Source organism: Podarcis pityusensis (assembly GCF_964106645.2).
Source record: "Podarcis pityusensis genome assembly, chromosome: 7".
Classification (NCBI taxonomy): Eukaryota; Metazoa; Chordata; class Lepidosauria; order Squamata; family Lacertidae; genus Podarcis; species Podarcis pityusensis.
This window is the reverse complement of record NC_138031.1, coordinates 55,838,600-55,864,129: the sequence shown is the minus strand read 5'-3', so window position 1 is coordinate 55,864,129 and position 25,530 is coordinate 55,838,600.

Below are 25,530 nucleotides of genomic sequence, written 5' to 3'. Positions count from 1 at the left end.
CAAACAAACCTTCCCTATACAGAACTGCCACCAGATATCTTCTAAAGGTTGTATAGTTATCTCCTTGGCTCAGGGGTCACATAACTCCATACCCTCCATCATTTCTCCAATGAAAATAGGGACATCCTAAGGAAAAGTGGAGGGATGCGAGTGGCGCTGTGGCCTAAACCACAGAGCCTAGGGCTTGCCGATTGGAAGGTCGGTGGTTCGAATCCCCGTGATAGGGTGAACTCCAGTTGCTCAGCCCCTGCTCCTGCCCACCTAGCAATTCAAAAGCACGTAAAAGTACAAGTAGATAAATAGGTACTGCTCCAGTGGGACAGCGTTTTCGTGCACTCCTCTATTTCACCAGAAGTGGCTTAGTCATGCTGGCCACATGACGCGGAAGCTGTCTGCGGACGAACACTGGCTCCCTCGGTCAGTAAAGCGAGATGAGTGTTGCAACCCCAGAGTCGTCTGTGACTGGACCTAACGGTCAGGGGTACCTTTACCTTTAAGAGAAAGTGGGATATTCTTGGATCAAATCAGAAACCGGGACAGCTTCTGTAAATCCAGGACTATCCCTTGAAAATCCACAACATTGCCAGTGTTTAAGTAGGCCTCAGTTGCCTGTCTGGTCTGTGTATGGAGACCTGGGAGTGGGAGCACCATCTTGTTCTTTGCCTCAGATAGCTAAAGGTGTTTGGGCAGCCCAGGGGCTTTTTGCTCAAAAGGGACAACTCCCAAGCACGCCGAGCTTCTCATTTTAGAAATCAAGTGACACCCCCCCACACACACACATTTACTTTTTCAGACTGGCACTGTTCCATGTCTAGCTACTGAAACCGTAAGAAATATAGTCGCTGACTGAATAATGTACATGATGCTGTCAAGCATCCTGACTTGTTGGCAGTAATATTACTATTATTTATTATTTACATATTTAATGACCTTATTGCTATTATGCACTGTTAGCCCGACTAATTGTAATGCAATAAACATAATTTACAAGTATATACATAATCAGCCATTAGTGGCAATACCTGAAGCAGCTGCAGATTTTCTACCACAGTCCCTTTAAAAGTGATATCATCATGATATGTGTCTGTTTTGATCATCGTATGCATCAAGTGACCTACATAGAATCATTTTTGTCTTCTTTAATGAGAAGTGATCAAAGCTATAATTAGGGTATGATTATCTTGTTTTGAACTGAAGATCGCAGAGGAAAAAAAAGTAAAATCCCACGTACAGAAGGTATTTGCAAAGAAAGACAGCTGCTCTGACTGCATGCGGCTTCTTCATCTGATAAAAAAGAGAGAGATAGGTTGCTTTGGATACATCCACACATCCAAAAACATAATGTTAGTTTAACCTACAAAGCCCTTAGCAGCTTGATCTCTATGTAACTTCGGAGTTGTGTATATTGTTAAAACATTAGAGGAGATTTGAATTATTATTTTTTAATGACCCTTGGTGGACATAGGAGAAATGAAAACTTCCCCCACCCCACAAAGCGTTGGGGGAATTATTATTATTTTTTCATTTGGAAGTGTGGGTTACCACTTCCCATATTTAACCTTACGAAGGAGCTAAAGGTTTCCCATTTTGTGGTTGCTTTTTTCTTGTTATTATTTAATCATTGTTGTAACTTTATTAAATCCCATAAACAAACATTCATTGCACCAAATACCTAAATACACACTCATTATAAATACCTGTAATAAACATATATTAATATTTTACCACATCACTTTAAAAGAAATGTGGGGAACTTGCGGCCCTCCAGATCTTGCTGAACTACAATTCCCATCAGCCTCAGCAAGCACCGCCAGGGGGGCAGCAACATCTGGACAGCCAAAGTTTCCCCACACCGGCTTTTAAAAGAACCCCATGCAGCTCACCCTAGTGCAAAGCTCTTGCTGCAGCTTCCCAACTTCCTGGGATGCTCAGGAGTGACATGTAGCTGGTGCTAAGTGGCCCAGTGCCCAGAGATGGAGCAAGCCAATCAGGCACCTGGGGCAGTGCGCATGCCCTGTGCCCAGGGGCGGGGCCAGCCCAGGCAGAATGCTCCACAGGGTCTCCAGAGTCTGCCTGCCTCCTCCCACTCAGCCGCCCTACAGTTGAGGGGGGGAGGCAGGCAGACTGTTTGGGGCAGCACAGAGCCTGCGGGCACCCAAAGCATCACGTCACTCCCAGGAGAGATGCATGGCTCAGGCACACTGCAGGCCTCGCGGTGAGTGCCACCCAGCATTTTGTCACCCCCCTCAGTGGTGAAACCCAGGGCGACCAGCCCCCACCACACCCCCTTCCTCCGCCCCTGCCAGTGTCATCACTGCAGCTTCCTGTTAGAGGCTGGTGAAAAGTTATGACACCACTTTGTTCAGTAAAAAAAACACACCGGGGGGGGGGTGGAAAGCCCCCAGCCGCTTTGTTAGTTTAAGTAAGATAAACGTCTAAAAAATAGAGATATCTCCATTTCAAAAAGTGGCAGAAAATGGGCATCTATTTTGATAGAGGATAATATTTTGAGGAAACTTGGGGTTGAGGTGATTGGCCCCCAGTCTTAGAAAAATTAGGCACTGGAATTCAGTGGGATCTAAGGAAGTGATCTGTGTTCATAATTGTAGCCAGGCAGCCCAATCCTAAGCATATTTGCTCAGTAATAAGCCATACTGGGACTTAAAAATCAACTCAAGCCTGTTCTCAATGCCTATTATATGAAAGAGATTTTGCAGGTTCTTTCAAACTCACTGGCTGTCCAGAGTAATGGAAGTGGAGTTCTGCTCATAAAAAAATAACCTAGATGTTCTGATATGTAATAAAGAACTTTTATTTTACTAGTGGCTGTTGACTTTTTTTTTACTTCCTTAAACTCCTATTAATTTCCTTCTTTGAAGTGGAAACCAAAGACTTGAGAGAGTCCAGATTTTATTGCCTAAGATAATTATTAATGGAAATTAGCTTTTTGAGTGTTACAATGATTAACAATAACAATCAGAAATTTTAGGGTGTTTATTTTTAAAAATCTAGCATCACAACAAATAAACAAAAAACCAGCATCTCATTTTGTCAATAATTTTAAATGAAAAAGGAGCAAAGAAAAATGGGTTGGGAATATTTTGTCAGTTTTCTATTAAATATGCTATCATTGAATGATTATCTTTTACATGTGAAAAGGTTTGACCACCTTTATTAAAATATCAATATTTATACCCATTAGACATGGATATAACTAGCTCTGAATAAGGCTGGATTGTTTAAACAACAGTGCAATGATGTCAGTACTGCAATTTTATTATCATGATGCTATAGCTATTGATTACAGATAATCATCTGAGGTCTAGAGATATGATTTTCATAAGGGCTATAACTGGCTTCATCTTCAGTGAGGAAAAGGAAATACATTTCAAAAACAATATTCTGGCAAATCATATTCAAAGTAAATTTCTGTAGCCTCTATTTAGGGTTCGGGCCATCTAGTTAAAGGGCATGACTTCTAATTCTGGCTTGACGTGGGCTGCACAAAGGCTCTCAGATATCTTAAAGATAGATAAATATCTGTTATAGTCAGCATAGGTATAATTGGACTGGCTCCCAAATCTTTTTCTGCATATATTGTGAGGAAAAACTCCAATTCAGATGTTTGCCTAAAGAAATGTGGGCAAAAAATTGGGATAGAGAAGTGTCCAACACACAAGCCCTGCCCTGAACATCTCCGCATGTGTGCTAGCACCAGATCGTCCTTCACTCTGAAGAAATGAAGAGGACTTCTCAATGCAAATCTTCCCCATTGAGTGAGAACCCTACCTTATCGGGGTTCCTGGTATTGAGGATGATGATGATGATGATTTATTATTTATACCCTGCCCATCTGGCTGGGTTGGGCTGCTTCCAACAGAATAGTAAAATACAATAGTCCCTAAACAGGGCTGCCTTCAGATGCCTTCTAAAAGTCTGGTAGTTGTTGTTCTCTTTGACATCTGGTGGGAGGGCATTCTACAGGGCGGGTGCCACTACCGAGAAGGCCCTCTGCCTGGTTCCCTGTAACTTGGCTTCTCGCAGTGAGGGAACCGCCAGAAGGCCCTCGGTGCTGGACCTCGGTGTCCAGGTAGAATGATGGGGGTGGAGACTCTCCTTCAGATATACTGGACCGAGGCCATTTAGGGCTTTAAAGGTCAGCACCAACACTTTGAATTGTGCTCGGAAATGTACTAGGCACATTCCACTAGAGGCATTTTAGAATCCACCTTACCTCAGGTGGTGCAATAGGTCAGCGCATCTGGCTGTTAACCAGAAGATTGGTGGTTCGAGCCCACGCAGGGAAAGGATTCCTGCATTGCAGGAGGTTGGATTAGATGACTCTCAGAGTCCCTTCCAGCTCTACAATTCTGTGATTCAGACATTCTCTCTCAAGGCAAGAATGTTTGAAGTGAAGCTGGTGTGCATAAGGGGGCATTGGGAGTAATGACAGAAAAAACATTCAATTTTGTTTCCATCACACTTATTGAGCCAATACAAAAATTGAAACCCGTGTAGCCTTTGACATTCACAATTATCCAAATAAACAATGCATACAAGATGCATATATTAGGGGAAAATGTGCCTAAAAATGCATATATTAGTGAAAGTAACATACCGAAAATGCATTATGTGAAGGAAAATTGCTGGACAAAATGCATGTATTGTCAAAGCTGCATATATCAGTACACATATTCGGATAAATTCAGACTCAAATGCAGACAAATTTTCATGAGGAATTTTTTCCTCCAATGAAACTTTCTGAGAAACTGGAGCATTAATTTAAAACTGAAAAATAAGAAACTGAGAGAAACCAAGATTGGCAGATTCATACCTCCCTTTCTGGGGGAGGGGCCTGTGTCCCTCTTTAAAGTTACACACATTCACCCCAAATGCCTGTGAGAGGTAGAGTTGCTGTGAGAATTGAGTTTTACAGTTCATCCTTAGATCAATTATTTTAGCTTGAGCAACACTTCTGTACACACGAACAAAACAAACACCAATGCAGGCCAGGCCTTAACAGGCGATAAGTTGAGAACTTCATAACTACCACCTCAACAACTCATGCACCTCCTTCCTTATATAATTCCATTGATTCCCAGTGGAAGATAACCTATTTACTGACTGGGATTCAAGTGCTATTACATCACTCTTCTCATAAAAAAGGACAACATGACTTTGCGCCTGTGTTGGAGGAACAATTAATAATGAGTAATTGAAAACTTATCACTGGAAACTAATTAGTAAAATCTGTTTCAGAGCAGAAAGCCATCTGTAGGGTGCCAAGATGGCCTAAATGAAACTGTGGCCAACTTCTTTGTAGGCCACGGCAGTGGCGGAACATAGATGTATTCCCTGTGTGATAAACTCAACATGGACAGGAAATTGTGCTAACTGACCTCGTTCTTCTCACAGCTAGAAGAATGCAGCAGTGAAATCCTCCTGGATTTATGTCACACCCAATGAAAACCCTCCTTTGGGATGCTCATTTAATTAAAACATCCTGAATGTCAACGTCAAAACCTGGCCAGAAGCCTTATAGAGAGCCCTCGGATTTAATAAAGAAATTGGGATAATAGCACAGCCACTGAGAATTTCTTCGCGTGGGTGGCTTTTATGCTTCTTTATAAGGAATCTAATAAAGTCTCAGAGCTGTGCTGTTCTTGCTAGTTACAAAGTTTATGGCACTGAATCAAATGCAGGCCTTAGAATCGGCCTTCAGGTTTTGTTTTTTTCCTTCTTCTCCACATGACTTGCTTTTAAACTTTTAGAAAATAATGATGTGATAAAATGACAATTTTAGGTTTATCTTTTATATTGCCTTTCTCACTAATGCAGTGGAAAATGTAAACTCATTGGATAGTCTTATGACCCCAAGCAATAAAATCAAATTAGGTAAGGTGAGAGGGGACAGTTTCTTCTTCCAGTACTATGGACTCAGCTAGATTGGTAGAGAAAAAGCAATGTATATGTGATATATATGCATTGTATATGCGACATAACACTGTGCCACCAGATGTTGCTGTGGAGTTCCATTTTTCTCTACCTGTTTCCCCTTTTTAAATTTACAATGCATTTAACTGAAGCGCTTCTTTGATGTGTCCAGATCCAGCCTAGGTTATCCATTTCTTTTGTCTACACATCAAGTATAAGTGTGATGTGAGAATCTGAGACATAGAGGTTTGTCAAGATTGGGCTGCGGATTGTAGCTGCTGTGGGATAATCAGCCTCATATAACCAACATATTTAAGTCTAATTAATGCATTAAGGGGTTAATCCTATAGAGTAAACTGTCCTGCCAGGCTTAGCTATGTCACTCCTCCTTTCCTTAGGAGGAAGGTAGGAAGGTATATTGTTTCCCTCAGTCTGCCATGTAAAGAGGTCTGAGCTGATTGCTCCAAGCTCAGACCACATGGCTTTTCTACAAGCCATCTTTGTGTATCTATACAAATAATTTAGAAACATGCACCACTTTGGAACCTAAGTATTTCTGCCTGTGCTTTCTGAATGCTGCATGGAAAAGCACCTGAATCTGGCTTCTGAAGAGTTAAAAGTAAACCATTTTAATTTACCAAACGTGTGGTCTCTTTCTATGCTAAGGGAAGAGGGAAACTTGGGAAGCAACTTAGGAGAAGATATTTTAAAGGTCTAACAGTCTATTTTTTCATGCTTTACTTTGCTGCATATTTTGTGATTTTAAATCTCTGCTGGGCTTCTCTCACCAAAGAGTACTTGCCCCAAACCTGGATCTTGACATCCAGGAATTCTCTATGCTTATAATTTTCTTTTCATTACCAAAAAATCCAACCAACCAAAGTTGCCCCAATAGACTTGAGGATCGACATTTTCAAGATATGCTAGCGCTGCTATCTTGGGAGTGCCAGGTCTTGCCAGTTGACTACAGAGTCCTAGCTTTCATTGAGGTGATAACCTGTGAAGGCTTTAAAATGCAGGTAGGACTAATAAGATGGAATCATAGAATCATAGAATCATAGAGTTGGAAGAGACCACAAGGGCCATCGAGTCCAACCCCCTGCCAAGCAGGAAACACCAGTTCCTCCATGGTGTTCCTCCATATTTTAAAAATATGTTACAAAAGGGTCATGGCGCTCAAATGGAAGCAAGTTTAGAGAAAGTGGTATTTGCTAATTTTTTTCTGGTGCCTATTTCCACAGCTCCCTATTTAACAGTACTGCACCAAAACCAACAGTTTGGGGAAATCCCACTTTGCCATGTCCTTAGCACTGTGAAATGTTGAGTCTTTTCCGTATGAGATATGAGTAGAGGCTTGGTTAAAACGTCATATTGTCAGAACCGTTAGGCCATTGCTGCTCAGGTGGCATTCGTCAGCTAGAGGCAAATGGTATCTCTCTCATTGGGAGTTGAGAACTTGTAGGTTATCATTTTGATTAACTCCTATAAGCAACTGGTGGTTCCCATAATTGCCTCCACGAGTGTAAAATGAATATACATTTCTTCTGACAAGAGAAATGGGGGAGAATATATTCCTACTAGACGTTTTAGGTTCCTATAATGCCATGGAGATCAAATTAAAAAAGGAGAGAGAAAGAGAGAGGGGAAAAACCTGTTGCTATAGTATTCTATTAATTAAACATTAAGAAAATATATGGCATTGACAGGTTTGGTGGTTGGCTGCTAGCGATTGGGTAGCAAAGTTTTCCAAATTTTAAATATTCATTCCATAGAAGATAGTGCCAATTAGGAACTTAGCTCTTTAAAACATTAGTAGAAATTGCTATATATAATTTGACCAACAGCCTAAGTACTCTTTTCTGCTAGTTATTATCTGAAACCACTTGCTTATCTGAAACTACTGAGATGTTAGAAAATACCTGGCAAATGAATTCTACTGAATGTGTACAGGCCCTAATGCTGGAGAAAAAGTTCAGAGAGAAATGTGAATAAAAATTTCAGAGGCGATCCAACAGGCTCTTGCTTTGACCAAAACCTTTCGAACTCAAGAAATTCAAAGCTAGCCTTTCTCCTCCTTAATGAGGAAGCTTAGAATTGCAGGCTAAGGATGTAATTCTGGGCATGTCTCCTCAGAAGTGAGTCCCTCTGAATTTACTGGAGCTTACTCCCAAGTAAGTCAGTATTGCAACTCCTTTGACTTCTGAAATTCACTGACAGGTTTCACATGTCAAAAACACTGGAACATCCATAAGCCAAAGGAAACAGTGTAGAAAATGTTGAATGATTGATCACATGGTCAAATTCTATATCAGGAATAAACACAACTCTTCTAAGGTCAACAAGATGAACTTTCTCCAAAATCTGCTTTAATCTTTTTTATTTCTCGAGTAGTCCGCCATGCCTTTTGTAACATGGTGCATGTAATGAGGCACATCAGTTATATCATTTCAGTGGCACATCAGCCATAAAAAGAATGTAGAGTGAAACATTTGCTGAAATAATCTGGTTCCGCAATGCATTTCCACTCAGATTTCCTGTTTGTACTCTACCCATCTTTTAACGTGAAAATGAGATTGGTGTTTAACAATCACATTCTTTAAGATAAAAGTTGTCTGTGCATGTTTCACCCATTTGCAATATAAATATTTTGAGGTTCCTGTAAAATAAGACAACTGTGGTGTTGTTGTTTTTATTCTTCATGAATCAGCCCCTATATTTGAAACAAATTGTTGCGGCAACAAGGAATGACAGCCTGACAGCCTAGAAGGTTATTAATGGCAGTGGCAGCCTGCAAATCAAAAATCATGCCAGTGCATCTGTATGAACAGCAATTTGTGCTCCACTGAATAACCACAAAGCCCCTACTCCCCCTCCATCCCCCAAATTTAAGCAATTGGTTGAAGGAGGAGGAATCATAAATATAAAATGTTTCCCCAATGGGAAAAATGGCCTGAATGTAATTGCTAGTTTGGGAGAACAATGTGCAAAAGTTTGCTAAATCTTTCAAACCTTATGCTGTGTATATAGTTGAATTCTGGGACAGGAGTATCAAAAGGAAAAATATCATGCCTGTTGATCTTATTCCTCCTTCATGGGGTTTCTGGGACTGGCATCTTGTTATTTGCAACAGCAATCCACTGTCTGCAAAGACAAGAGGACAGAAACAGTGGCACTATTCAGACATAACACTAAAACATAGTTTAGCATTACATGAGTGAGACTTCTTGAGTTCTGCACTGGTGCAATCCTCCATTCCCTCTCCTCCTCAAGTTCATCCAAAAAAAGAAGACTGGAAGTATATGTTTCCTGTCTAACACTAGCTGTGGTTTATTGTTACACTACACAGCGGTGCTACCATGATTACTGTAATTGAAATGATGGTTTATAGAAAGAAGCTGGGATCAAACCATGGTTTGGTGCTGGTTTGTTGCAACAAACCATGCTTTAAACAGACTGGAATTCCCAGTTTGGGAGAAACAGGAAATTCTACTTAGTCTAAATCAGGAAGTGGATGTTTCTAGCCGCCTCTTTGCAGCTGTGCTGGAGGGGGAGAGGAAAGGGGAAAGAGCTAGGATTCAAGCAGGCCTGTTCTCATAATGCTAAAATATGGTTAGGTGGTACATCCAAACCAGGCTGGAGTAGAAAAACAGAGAAAGAGAGAGTTCTCAGCACTGATAATCTATTTATTAATCTATTCATGAGTGCAGTCTGGATAAACCAAGATTCAGCTTTATGAACTGCATTTCTCCTGCCAATTTCTAACCACACTAACAGATGACTGCCCTTACCAGACTACTGGCTTATCTGTGGTGCATTGCAACTAGTACTTTCTTGGCACTCCCAACTATATATACTGGTAATGTGATATCCTTTACTCACTGAAAAGTGCTGGCACCGGCAATCCTATACCCCCTGGAAGGGCATCTAACATTGGTAACATCAAGAAGTGGGTATACAGGAGTGTATACCAGAGGTGGTTTAGGTGTATACTGGGGGGGGGGGGGCAGGGAAAGTCATGGAACCCCAAGTCCCCTCATATGCTCACAAACCAAGGGGCAAGGTTTATTATCAATTTACTTTTCTCCCATTATTCCAATAGGAGGGAAATCGTTTAAATTTCAAAATAAAACTTCTTTTTTTCCGGAAGAAAGAGCTTTTGATTGATGGTTCTCCCTGGCCTGCCATCTTAAGATGGGGAAGGGTGAAATTCAGTGGTACAGCAACTGGTTTGCCTGCAGAAGCTCCCAAATTCAATGCCTGATGTCTCCCAGCAGGGCGGAGAAAGATTCCCTGTCTGAAACCCTGGAGAGTCACTGCCAGTCTGTGTAGCTTCTACCTGTGCTAGATGGACCAAAGGTCTGACTCCAGTATAAGGCAGCTTCCTATGTTAAGAACGTAAGAACCTTCTGGATCAGGCAAGCAGCCCATCTAGACTAGAATCCTGACCCCACAGTAGCCAGCCAGGTGCATGTGGGAAGCCTGCAAGGAGGATCTGAGCACAGCAGCACGCTCTCCTCAGGCCATTGCCAGCAACATTGGAGACAGGGTGTAGCCATCATGGTTAGCAGCCATAGATAGCCTTTACCTTCATTAATTTGCCTAACCCTCTTTTACAACCATCCAAACTTGACAGATTTAATGAAGGAATTGTTTAATATACATGTTTTTAAAAAGAGTGTGTTTGACACAATATAGCCTATCTACTTGCATGCCCTAAAACCCTTGAGCCTAAACCACTATCTTCTTCCTCATCACAATTAAACAGCTAGAAAGAGAAAACTTTTGTCAGATAAAGTGATATATAAGAATAATAGGCCATGTTGAGTACTTCACGTCTCTCACGGAAAGGTGTCATACCTGATTTCTATACTTGATTTATGCATCTTGGAGATAACTGGCACATATTTTGTAAGAACACACTCGGTGCTTTTGGGATTCTGAGGCAAGCTTTTCACACGAGGAGGCCTAGCTTCTAGGAAGGCTTATTCCCCTACACCTGTCTTTTGATAAATTAAGTACTGGCAGGCAGGAGCCTACTTCTTTTTAAACATTTCAGCTGTTGCCGCCTAGTTGTAAGCCGATAAACTATTAAGGAAGGATTTTGCTTCTAAGTATGATTGATCAATCCACGTTCAGTATACCAGTCTGCGTGAGTAATTCTAGGAGGCAACAAGCACATAATTAACCACTTGACAATAAAACTTAATTGCTTCTGATCTGTTGGTGTGGTAGTTACTCCCAGAGCATGGGTCACTTCTCAGTTGGAAGAAGAATCATGCTGGTGAAAGCAAGCTCTATGGCTTGCAAGGAGAGTTTGGAAACTTAGAGAGAGGCTCAGCTTCAACCGTAAGTTGCCAGAGTGTCTTCCATAATGTATATTAGCAGGAACCACATCGGACAGGCAACTGAAACAGTTCCTCCTAAAAGATGGAACCAGATGGAAAGATGGAACCAGCCATGTGGAAATACATAAGGAACTTCCCTGTATCAAGTTGGACTACATTATTATTATTATTACTATTATTATTATTATTATTATTTATTATTATTTTGCCTTGCCTCTCAAGGAACCCAAGGTTGAAAAACAACAAAATGATTAAAATGATTTTTTTCAAGTAGAACAACAAGCAAATCCAATATCCTCACAGCTAATAATTTCTTCTAAATTTCAAAAATTATTCATATTTATTAGAATGTTTCTCACTTTTTGTAGATTAATATAATGTAAAGGGGATGATCCTGTTAACTAAAAACATAACTTACACTACTTTAAGTGCCAATTTTATATTTCCCACTTTTATATTTCAATCATCTTTGTCATTTTGATATCAAACAATTTAAGAAGCTGGTGTCTTTCTTTCTTTCTTTCTTTCTTTCTTTCTTTCTTTCTTTCTTTCTTTTCTTTTCTTTTCTTTTCTTTTGGTACCTTCAGGTAGAAAAAAGACACACACACCCCCAAAAAAAACCTGATCTACTTATTTTATGTCAACACAAAATATAAACAAAGCAGCAAAATGGAATATGTAGAAAAATAATGCTCTTGCCCATCTGTTATACTAAAAAAAAATAAATCAACTCTGATATTGTATTGAGAACATGCAAACTCCAACAATGGGAAAGCTAAAAAGACATATGCTAGCAAGTAAAAATAAAAAACTGATTGTGATAAGTTATGTTGCAAACTAAAGTGGAGAAATGTATCCAGGCAGGAAGAAAGCAGTGTCTGCCAATAGATATGTACTCGCATATAACAGAGTTGATTTAAAACATAATTTTATAAATATATAAAGAAAGAACAACAAGCTTCAATGCAGGTTCCCTTTGCAAAATACTATAGGCTGCTCTCACTGACCACATCCAAATGTCTTGATCTAGCTTTCTGCTCTTTCAAGAGCTTTGTAGCTATACAAATGGTGGTGGTAGACTCCTTGGGGGGGAAATGGGATCTAAATGAAATAAATAAACATATGTCGTTATTTGTTTTCTTACATTTTTAATCTCACTTCCTTTATGAAGCCCAAGATGGAATCAGGAGACCCCACCTCCAGGAGGTTCCACCAGCCAGTGGCCATACCCAGGTCTCCTTTGCTTCAGCATGGTGGTAGTCTCATGAGGTTTCAGACCATGACCTAAGACCAAGTGCTGATGACATCCAACATTGTACCAGAAGATGCAAGAGGACTCCCCCTTGCTCTCTGCCCAGCTGACCTCCATGCCTCCTTCAGTGTGCTCTACAGCATCCATTAACCCTCTGGAGAAGATGGGGGAGCATGCAGGGAGCTTCAGAGTGGAGAAGATGAAGGGAAAGTCCCCCTGTGTGAGCAGGCCACAATCACTGGTAATCAGATTTAATCACGTTTAGTGTAGCTCTACAGCAACACTTTACATAAGTCCTGCCTAACTTCAGTTCCATTCTTTTTGGGTGGGTCTTCTCTAAGCATAACTATAGGAGCAGTCCTGTACACAAGAAGGTGGGGCAAAGCAAGCTGGTGTAAATTAAGTCACCACAAAGTTACACCACAGCCAAACTCTGTTCAGCTGCAGGGCGGCTGCTGGCCAAGCCGACCTAAAACTGGCAGAGGGAAAGCAAGCCATAAAAATAATACTTGTTTGACACCATCTTTTCCCCTGGCTTGACTTATGCTGGGTTGGCAGGTCACATGGCCAAACTGAATGGGTTTAGGATCCAGCCTACATCCCCCACTTTCTGGTCCCACCCCCTGCATGTGCCAAGAACACCCCTTTTTCAGGACTTACACTGGGTTAAGATCTGCTGGACTCAGCTCAACCAGCTGGGACCTGACTGAGCCAGGATGAGGGAGATACACCTGAGTATCTCTGGCTGAGCCAAGAGTAACATAGTTAAGGTGGTATAGCCCAGCTGCAATGGGATCCTCTAGATTCAACTGGAAATCCTCTGGATCCTAACCCACTCGTACCAGCTTGCTATAGGATTGCGTCCTGAATCTGGATCCAACCTTTCTCCCAGCGGTAACCAACCAGAGGACCTCCATATGTTGTAAGATTACAATTCTATGACCCATGGCCATTGGCCATGCTGGCTGTGGCTGATGGGAGCTGGAGTCTGATATCACCTTAAGAGTCACAGGTTTTCAACCTCTGCATTGCATTGAGTTCTACTCATGGCCTTTTAGGCAGCAGCCCCACACCCAGCCCCATCATTTTCATCACCATTGACACCACATTGTCTAGATAAGGTAGATAAACCCTGACTCCATCCAGCACGGCAAACATTTCCCCCCTCACTCTACCCATGACACAGTCACAGCCATTTACTATTTTATTCTCAATTGGGTTGGTTTAGATCAAGTGCAAAAGTCATGAGGCAGAAATTAGGAAAGGGTATGTACAATTGAGCCCAGACACTGACTTCCAGCTCCAACAGCATTCTGACAGTTCCCTCATTGCGAGAACTGAAGTTACAGGGAACCAGGCAGAGGGCCTTCTCAGTAGTGGCACCTGCCCTGTGGAACACCTTCCCATCAGATGTCAAGGAAATAAACAACTATCTGACTTTTAGAAGACATCTGAAGGCAGCCCTGTTCAGGGAAGTTTTTTAAATTTGATGTTTTATTGTGTTTTTCAAATTCTGTTGGAGGCCACCCAGAGTGGCTTCGACAACATGGGCAGCATATAAATAATAATAATAATAATAATAATAATAATAATAATAATAATAGTAATTCTGAAGAGGGATCCTCACTGGCAACAATGATGATACTCATTGTGCAAAAATTCATTGAGGGGTTTGAAGAGTTGTAAAGTTTTTAGAATCGCAAAACACCCTTGTCATGTTTTCCTGACATATTGTTGCTGTACTAATATCAACAGAAAACATGAGAGGCCTTTTAAATTCTTTGTTTCCCATGACCAGCATGGTATCAACTGGTTTTCTGAGCCCGATAAATTTACTGATAAAAGAAAGAATCTTGTTAAGGTTGCAGGACTACAAGGGGGAAGAGTGCAATGGAGCCTTCAAACAGCCAGCAACTTCTAAAGAAAGTCAAACACTGCAAGCATTATTCATGGTCCAGAAGGACATAAAATTGACTCTGGCAGCTCAGTAAAATAACTGGAGATTAGGTAATGCCAGTTCCCATACCCTGGGGGAGATATAAAATAAAGACTCAGAACAGATACTTCCTCTGCTTTGATCTTGCCAAATTACCTTAACAAAGCTTTTGTCAGTGTCTTCAGATATCTTTCTTGGAAGAGATTGGGGGGAAAGCTAGATCAGGAAAAGCAATGGCAATGGCAATTTTTTGGGTGAAAATTTGCTCCTCTCACCAGAGGAGCTGATAAGGCAAACGTCAGCTGGAATTAAGAATGAGAACAGATTCCACGACACCCCATAGTGGATGAAGATGGTAACAGGAGGTGGGGTATCAACCAAATTGACAAACCAATCTGAACACTTAGAAATCTGCTTTCAGAAGAGGGGACAAATAGAAGAAGAAAAAGGAGAAGGAGGAGGAGAAGGAGGGGAGGAAAGGAGGGGGTATCTTAATGTCATTAAACTTCAGGACATAGGAGTTCCACAAAAGGATATTCTAATTTTATCTTAAATAATAGCTTTGAAGTGCATCAAAAATGTTATCTTTTCCCTTTGCAATGAATATTCCCATCTGTTCTACTCTTCTTTTAGCTAAGAATTTGGTTTGGTGCTATATAGGGTGAATGGTTACATACGAGGAGGGTGAGCAGGGGGTGAACTTGTTCCATAGCAAGGCACTCCAGCTTACAACTGAGGCTGAGTTGACTAACAAAACCTCAACCCTGTTTCAGAAGGGTCTTGTGCAATGGTCCTCATTTAGGGTACAAGCCTAACCCTAGATCTGCTAGAATGAACGAGTTCAGAAGTGGGAGGCTTTCTGGCTCTGTCAGCAGGTTCCCAGATCAGCTGGGCTATTCTAGCATAATTCCCCATGCTCAGCTCAACCAGAAGTTCAGCAGTGTAAGTCTGCCATCCTGACTCAGCTGGAGTGGGCATTCCAAAGGAGTGGAGGCAGGAGGGGGACTTATGCTGCATCCTAACTCTGTTCAGCTTGGTCACATCACATGGCAATCCGGCAGAATTTACTCTGTCAAAAAGGGTATTCTAAGTCCAGCTCTGTCTTAAAGGCTTGTTTTCCCTTTGCCAGGCTTAGGCTGCCTTAGCCAATAGTAGCCCTGCTCCTGAATGGAGTTTGGAGCCTACATACTTTATGCTGGCTTCCGACTCTTACCCAGTCTAGTGGATCATTTATAATAGAGTTAGGTTCTTCGTCCCCAAGTTTGCTGCAACACAAACTTGTACACCAAGGTAAGCTCCATGCAGTGGCACCTGGGAAATCAGGTGATTTGGGAAGAAGGACCATAAGGAAAAAGCAGCAATTAATCTAATATTGGTATGAGTCTTTTGATTTACAAGGGCAGTAAAATGTGTTAAATTCAGTCTGCTCACGCACATGACCAGCCTTATTTGGGTGATATACAATATCCCTGTGTTTGTCTCTTGTCTTTCGATACAAAGAAGGAAGAAGATCAAGAGAGCAAATAGCTAAATAATGTTCTTTCCTTCAGGTGTTATTTATTTTGGGCCGGGAGGTGGGGTAGGGATTCAGATACAGCCAGAAGTATCATTCCTGAATGATAGACAAACCAGCTTCATATATAAACTGTGAGTGAATGGGATTGTGAAGAGAAGGATAAAAGAGAGAATGCATTAACATATCTAGAGTGAATCATGATTGTTTAAGTTGAGCTGCTTCAAAAGCTGTGGGATCATTGTTCTTGTGCAGGTGTTGATCTTCACCACATAACAGAGGCACCATTGTATTTTAAACAGACATGAATATATGTGATTGATAGAGTGTGCAGGCCTGCACTGCGCCAAACATTAAGCTACCTTAGGACAAGAAACTATGAAATGGTGCCAACATTCATCTGGTATGAAAGAATCTTGCTCTCTACATTCTTATAAAAGATTGAAACCTGGTAAAAAGTGATATTTCATTGTATAAGTTTCAAGTTGTGTTGAATCAGTTAATTGTGACAAATTCCACAAGCTATTCATTTTTGCTTATTTTAACGAGTTAGGTAAAGTCTGCTATAGAGCAAACTGCAGTTGTGTGAGTTTTAACATTCTCAAGGGCATTTCCCAAAACAAACAAAAGCTTAAGTTCTGACTAGCTAATGACTAACATTTTGTTCTGCTATTTTTTTCATTAATTCCTGTGGATTTAGAGATTTGGAAAGACTTCTGCTGCTAATAATAATAATAATAATAATAATAGGCAGCAGCAACCAAACCCCACCCTCAAAAATACATACTTTGGGTTGAGAAGGAAGTCATTCTGCAAACCAGCCTTTCCCAGTTTGATGGCTACCTTGATTACAATAGCAGAGCTCACCGTTGTACAATAGCACATCATCTTCCCCTTTCCATACCAGGTATTTATTTTGCTTCTGTAAGTGAAGACAGCAAATACACTGGCATCATGGCCTCCATTCTCCATCCTCTACAGCACTGGCAGACCTGGGGCCCTCAAATTTCAGCAGCCCCCTGTGCAACATCAAAATTCAGCACCGCCTCTCCATTCTACATCATAGTTGTGGCACCTCCAAGATTGTACACCCAGTCAAACTCCTCTAAATCCACCTCTGTCCATGGTGCTCTGGGCCTAGCAATGTTCCAGGCTGTGTGTGTGTGTGTAGATAATATCCAGAGAAAAATACACAAAGTAGTCTTCTTTTTCTGGGTGGGGTGGAGTAAGGAAACAAAACAATCTTCGTCATTTTCTCAGGGAAATGTATTTTGAGAAATTCTGACTGAGCTCTACTTTGCTTGGAACAGATGCTATGGTGCTACATTTGCAGAAGCCAGTTTAGCTGCCTTCGAAAGCTCCCAGACATCTCTGTAGATGAGTATTGTAGTGCCTGGCCTGCCAAGTTAGTGCTAGCCCTCCTAGGCTAGTACATGGTTGTGACTAGTATAATTGAATGTGCCTCTACCCGAAGAAGGCTGATCGCTGAAGAATTGATGCTTTTGAGTTATGGTGCTGGAGGAGACTCTTGAGGGTCCCATGGACTGCAAGAAGAGCAAACCTACCATTCTTAAGGAAATCAGCCCTGAGTGCTCACTGGAAGGACAGATCCTTAAGCTGAGACTCCAATACTTTGGCCACCTCATAAGAAGAGAAGACTCCCTGGAAAAGACCCTGATGTTGGGAAAGATGGAGGACACAAGGGGAAGGAGACGACAGAGGACGAGATGGTTGGATAGTGTTCTCGAAGCTACCAGCATGAGTTTGACCAAACTGTGGGAGGCAGTGGAAGACAGGGGTGCCTGGCGTGCTCTGGTCCATGGGGGTCACAAAGAGTCGGACACGACTAAACAACAACAACTACCCGTTGGTGCTGTAGCACAGCAACACTGCTTGGTAATGCAGTATGCAGAGGGAGGGAGAGGAAGATCTTGGTGATTGTGTCAGTCCTGAACTGATTGATAATATTGTCGATCCAGAAAAACTGGAATAAGGCTGGTACCATTAGAATTTCTTGCTTTGTAGCAGCATGTAAAGCCAAGACAGCATGATCAATGGAAAAGCATACCCCGTGCACGATGTTGACAACTTACTAGATTTCTTACCTGCCTTTCCCCATGAGTTTCCATAGTGGGTTACAACAATTGCTAATATTAATATCAATTAAAATAAATTACAATCAAGGGAATAGGATGGGTTCCAAAATCTGTATCTTAGGTGTCAAAGACCAGGGTAGAGAGGTGCATCTTCAACATACAACAAAAATTACAAGTTTCATGAGATGTATATGTGATGTGAGCCTGGAAGCATCTGCAAATTAGCATTCAGACCTACCAACTTCTATGTAAAGAATTGTATGGTGAAATATTACATTAGAACTAAAGACAGCAATCACATATTCATTATCCTGGTCCCAACTGCAGCAGCATGGCATACATTTCTTTCCAGTACATGTTCAGCTGTTGATCAAATAGTTTCTGTGCATAGAGGATTTGGCATGAAAAAGTGTAACAGTACTACCAATAAATCCATTAATGGTGTCTGCAAGTAGGGAAAGTTAGTCCCATGAATTCCCTAATTCAGTGATCTGATCTGTCTCCTGATTGTGGGGTGGGTGGGTGTGGATTGTGTACTGGTCAGGACTTAGTTGCTGATAGGATTAAAGTTTGGATAGCAATTTTTAAAAATCCACTTAGTATATCAACTATGAGAGAACTCCGGGTAGTTTATGGACACAGAGATGCTTTTTCAGAACCTCTTATTTATGGCATGTTTAATGTCAACAAATGATAGTGTGCTTGCCTATAGTGTTACATGGAGAGGCAAAAAACCCCCACCACCATTAATATAAAATTTGTTCTTTAAAATGTAGCATCATTCTGATCCTCATAACATCAGACTGATGCTGTCTAAGAATGAGCATAAATTAATATGCATTGATAGATGGGCTTTTATATGTGTCATCAACGCCCCCTAAATCCCTAACCTCTTTCAGAAAGATACTACCACAAGGCCAAAAATCATGGCATTTAAAAATAAATTAAAAGTGTAAACTCGTCCCTTTGCTATTTGCCATAAATATCCCTTTTTCCAATTAGAACAAGGTGTTCTGGATCACATAAATCTCTTTTATGGTTGTATTTGGTTTGATACTTAATCAGGCACTGCTTAACACTGAACTTTTTAACTTTTCTTTTCAGATAAGTGCCATCAATTTGCAAGGTGATTTAGAATGCAAATCATGAACAGTGCTCAATACCATAAGCTCCAGTCCTTTATGAATCAGGACCCCATAAACCTTTGTCAATAGCTGTATTAAACACTTATTGACTAAAGTTTTATAGAGGCCTTAGTCACAATGGAATGCTGCCCCTGACATGATTCTAGAGCAATGAGAGCATGGGAATGGGAGTGGGAGGGAGGGAGGAGGTGGAATTGGTAATGACTTATGCTTCTATGCTAAGTGAGCCGCACTATTGCCAGAAAAGGCATGCATAAAGAAACACAAACAAACAGCTAAGTCATAAATATAAAAGGTATAAGAAGGGCAAGATCTCCATAACTATAATCAGCTGTAAATATAAGCCAGTTTTTAACCTCAATAGCAAGAGCTAAATAAATAAATGCATGGCCTTTCCCTAAGCCTAGTGCACTCTTAAGGCTTCCTCAAAGTCATCTTTGGGGTTGGTTTTTTTGCATTTTTAGAGCTTTATGTTGCTTTCAAAGTTTTTCCATGAGGCTCGAATGGTGGATTTGCACTTTGGAGTGGCATGACCAGTTGCGAATGACTAAAAGACATGAGGAAGCAGCAGCTGGTCTTGGAACAAGCTGGACTCATTATCCCCACCATACATATGGGATCACTACTTTTCTTTGACATAGAATCTGAAGGAAAGCCCACAGGGAACTGTTACTCTGCAAAGTGGTTCCTGATTCCCCATCATGGGGAAGGCTGTAAACCTAATGCAATACCATGCTGGAGATGGCTCACAGATCACAGTCCTGTGGCCTATGTACAGCTAAAGCAAAAGGCTAATGGAGTATTAGGGGAAGACAAATAATTAAACAAAAAAAAAGTGTGCAAGAGAATTAGGGGAAGGAGAACAATACTGAAATTGAAATTGGACTGCTACCATAGTGCCTTTGATAGGGTAACAAAGCAGGAGGTTTGTATTTCCTAAATGTGCCCTTTCTTGGAGGGAGGAAAACCCAAGATCTGCAGCAACTCCACTTAGGAAAGACATCACATTGTTCTTCAGGAGATGTGAATAGGGTTTGGATTAGGCTACAGCAGAAGCAATCTTAAACCAGTCTCTAGTACTACCTTTCTTAGATAAGACATTTAAAGCTGGCCGTGCGTTGAGTAAAATCATATGGTAAATAAAAAGTGAAGGAATGCCTTTCCGCCATCATCTTTTGCTGAATCCAACAGTTGCATTAGCTTCCATTTGTAAGGGCTCCAATGAGACACTGTCATTGACTTCTTTAAAAGGGGTCCTTTGGAGTTGATATGACGCTAATGGAAGTGCCTGATAAAAGCTCTTTAGGAAATCATGTAAGTATATGCTAACATCTGAATTGCTCTTTGGGGGAAAGAGAATCTCCCAATGACATTGCCATAACGACTGTTGCATTCACCACATAGTGTCATTGCATAAAAGAGACTCTTGAATTACAATTAAAGCTGTTCAGGACGGCACATTGTCTCCTAAACTAGTGGGGCAAAACTGAAGATATATACTAGTGTGTTGAAAAAAATGTTTCACATTACAGGATCGCTTTTTTGTCAGACTTCAAGTGTGCTTAGGTTCATTTCTGGCACTCCATCAGTGGCATGCTTCCCTGTATCCACATGGCACTGGGAATGCTTAAAGATACTTTCCACTGAGGTCTGCTGGACAGCACTGGCAAGTAACTATACTACTGAACAAATCTTTGAGATGGACTTGTGTCTCTTCTTCCACTGAAATGGTAATCAGTCAGGTTGCTCTGAGATGCAATAGCATGACTACATGATTGACAACAAGTACAACTTCCTTTTTCATGGCCCGGTTCTCCAAACCTTGAACTTATTTTAAAGCACTGCATTGCATCTTACATGCTTGCCAAACTCAGCATAAGCTTAGGTCAACAGCACTTCTCATCATGCGTTCAACTGATCACTCAAGCTGTGATCAATTTAAATGTTTGTCTTGTATTGGGCAATGTTGATAGGCAGCTTGGGGGCTCCTTTTATGATTCCTTATTCTTAAACCATACTTGGATAGGACACCTTTAAATAGAGGACTGTAGTATGACAGCCTTTCAAAACAGAGGACTGTCCTCTGTAAAGCAGGACTCATAGCCACCCTAACAGCCCCTGCAGCTCTAGAAATATTGACATCATATCATTCCAGTACAAAATACATTGCACATTAAAAACTATTCCCCCACCCTCCTCAGATTAAAAAAAAAACAGGGGAGGAAAACCCTGCTAGTTAAAAGATTTAAACAGCTTTAGGCTTGGCACTGTGTTTCTTTTGCGTAAATCCTCATCAAGTATTAAATAATAGTCAAATGTGTCACACAGCATTTGATTTACATGACAAAATCAGTAGGGGCCATGCTCATCAGAGGCACTCTACAAATCTCAATCATTTCATTAAAAAGTAAAAATATCGAAGCAAAAATGGGTGCTTCTATTCCTGTCTTTTGCAAAGCCAAGTGCATAAGAGAAGATCAGCATAAAGATGCATGGAACCCTCCTCCCTTTCTTTTGCTGTGTGACACTTGGGCATGGGCAACACGGACCACAGTCTTAGAGAGGGAAATGACTACATTGGTATCTTGAACATGAATTCAGGTCTCCTATTGTAATAGCTGATATGTTGCAGTACCTGGGTGACTGAGTGTACAGGTGTACTTCACCAGACAAAAACCCAATGAAAAAGGGAAGGGACTTAGCTACATGCTACAACATGTGCTTTGCATGTAAAAGTTTCCAAGTTCAATCCCTGGTACAACTAGGAAGGACTCTTGTGGCTGACCAATACGTTGTTTAATTACAACTCCCGACATCTGGCTATGGGCCATGCTGGTTGAGGCAGATGGGAGTTGCAGTCTAACAGCCTCTTGAAGGCCACAGGTCTCTTCCCCCCCCCCCCCATCCTGGCCGGGAAAGGAGAGAGCGAGTAAGGGTTAAGTCTGCCGGCAACGCAGCACGGCTCCCCCCCGCCACTGCCCAGTATGCAGTGAGGAATGGAGCAGCTTATATTTGGGTATTTTTTCTTTTTCCCCCTCCAATTTTTAAGGTGCGGCTTATAAAGTCATATCTCATGTTACGTTTGCTTCATGTTACATTCTTTCAGGTTATGTCCCGCGGCGACCTGGAAGTACCAGAAAGAGTTACTTCCGGGTTTTGCCGCTCGCGCATGCGCAGAAGTGCAAAATGGCGTCACACGCATGTGCAGAAGTGGAAATCACAACCCGCACGTGCGCAGACGCGCCACTGCGGGTTGTGCTCTTTTCATGTTGCGAATGGGCCTCTGGAACGGATCCCATTCGCAACCAGAGGTACCACTGTATTTAGGTATGGCTTATATTCGGGCCAATACGGTATTTGCCACAGCACTATCTATGTACATAATACTACAAACCGGACTGCAAATGCAAGCTTCAGCTCATGTGGTGTGTGGAAACCCCATAGGCATATAACTTCCTGTCACCTTAGAATTGTTCTGCTGGGGTGCTTCAAGGCACTGTGTTTATATAAATCCCTACAGCTTTGTTAAGAATGTGTGTATGTGTAAAAAGAATATTTCCTCCTCTGTCCCAGCTTCTAAAAATTATAGATGCTACAAAACCAGCAATTATTGGTTGTCATGTGTGCTCGAGAAACCATATAAAACAACATTTTAAAAAGATACATTTTCCGACCCCAAATGCAGTTTATTGCTTTAAATTATAAGAGTGGAATGGCCAATTGTTGCACATGGACACACTGGACGCAAATGGAAAATAGGTACAGGAAATTCTGACATTATGAGAGCTGACAACACTTCCCATGAGACCACAGTTAAAGGGAAGTCAGGTAAAGAGTTTGTAGACTTCCAAACTTAACGTTACATGGTTCTTTAGCTAGTTTCTATTAGCAGGAACAGATGAGTGTGTACCACCACACTTGTCTTTATTATTACTATATTTAAGTGGGGATATAATATAAGCCCCAGTGCATGAAATATAAAACTGTTGTCCCATAAACAGGGATGGGGGAATTGGTCCATTTTCGTTTCTGTCAGTTTCTCATTCTTATTTTTGCAATCTTAAATTCAGTTCTCCATATTTCCTCATCTGTTTACATTACTTTAAAAGACCTCATAAAAACAGCATCCCCCCCCCAATATAAATATGTTGCTTTCACTAATATATGCATTTCTATGCACACTTACCCCAATATGTGCATTTTTGTACAAACGACTTGGCTGAAGAACTATATTGCAAAACGTGGAGATGGGCAAATTTGCAATGAAGGGATGTGTTTCAGTTTCACACATTGTTCTAGAAAGTGTGAATTGGGTGTGTTCACCTTTAAATGTGAAGTGAATTGAATTTCTCCCCCATTACTACCCATAAGGAATGCTGAGATCTTTGACATTAAATGCAGTAAGGTTGTGGTTTTGCCATATCCAGCACTTAACATGCTTTTACCTGGAAATGACACACATGTGACTTGGAAGCATGCTCCACTGCCCCTGGTATGAAATATATGGCAGAGCTGCTCTTGGATATGCAGTGATGAGGTAAAAGAGCTCTTGGGAAGATTTAAAAACACACTTGGCTTTAACACTACCTCATATATTTCAGAGCAATAGAAAACAGGTTTTGGCTATAAGTACTGTTGCTCTCTGGCTCTCATTAAGGTTTGGCTATACCAGAAATTTATGCAAAGGAAACTCAAACTGAGCACTACTGTGTTATAAACTAGAAAAAAAGGTGAGTCAAAGTCTAATCTAGAAAATATGTGATGGGGCTAAAATATACTACTAATATTCTGAAATCCTGAGTATTGTTTGTATGACCTGTATTTCACAAGTTCATCTAGAGGAAGATAAGAAGAAGCCTTCTGATACCACTACCCAGTAGGGATTGGGTCCAGAGACAACATTAGATGGAGAAATGGATGTAAACATTACCTTGGGACACTAGACTAGTTTCTACACACCGACACCTACCTGTCTCTGTCCTCCATCCAGACCAGGGTTTCCCAAACTTCGGCCTCCAGTTGTTTTTGGACTACAATTCCCATCATCCCCGATCACTGGTCCTGGTAGCTAGGAATGGTGGGATTTGTAGTCCAAAAACAGTTGGAGACCTAAGTTTGGGAAACCCTGATCCAGACAATCAAAAGGCATTGTCAGAGTTCGAGGACACATTCCAGTCACACAAAACACCCAAGGACTTTGCAGCACAGGGCCAGTGAGAGGTGCGGCCTGGAAAGAGGTCTGAGGGCCAGAAGGCGAGAGAGACCATTAGTCCTGAGGACCCCCAGCCCTGCCCTGAATGGTGAGGATTCCAGTTTTACATATTCCAACACACCAGCTGAAGGTTTTTTAGATTGCATACTATGTGTCCTACTAACCAATGAACAGGATGCTTATTCTTTATTTTCCTCTTCCAAGATGGTGTTTCATCTCACATTAGACGCTTTGCTTCACATGGGCAAAATGAAGCCAGAAGCTATGGCAGTGAACTGCAATAAAAGAGGAAATTTTGCACCCACGCGTTACTTTTCAACACATTTCATTTATACCCTGAGCCACATGTTCTTTAGTGCATTCAGGTGTCTTAACACTATCCACACACAAGCTGAAAAATGAAGTAAGGTAGAGGTATACATGATATTCCTTGAGCATAAAGCTCACTCAGGGGTAGGGACAGGCATATCTGTCAATTTTGATTTCTCTCAGTTTCTCATTTTCCAGTCTTCAGTTCAGTTATCCACATTTCCAGATCAGTTTGTGATTCCTTCCCCCCGTCCCAAAAAAGTCCTCATGAAAACAAATTTTCAAATACAGTGGTACCTTGGTTCCAGAACAGTCCTGTTTATGAATGATTCAGTTTACGAACTCCACAAAAACGGAGTAGTGTCCCGGTTTGCAAACTTTACCTCAGTCTAAGAATGGAATCCAAAGAGTGAAAGGGCACCGGCGGTGGGAGGCCTAATTAGGGAACGCGTGCCTTGGTTTAAGAACGGTTTCGATTTAAGAACGGACTTCTGGAACAGATTACATTCGTAAACCAAGGTACCACTGTATAGGAAAGTGTTTTTGGAACTGCCTGGTTGAAATCATAGGAAAAAGCTTGTCCGTGGAGCTACCTTTAAAGCCCTGAGTCTGCTTATTAAATTTTGGGAAATGCCAGCCCCATATTTGCATAAGATACAGATTCTGCATGTTTTGACCATTGCAAGGTTGCTATATGCCAAAGCATGGGAAAGCGCACATAAACTAACAAAGCAGGATATCATCAGAAAAATATGGGAACAACTGAGCTTGATTAAGTTGTCAGCAAC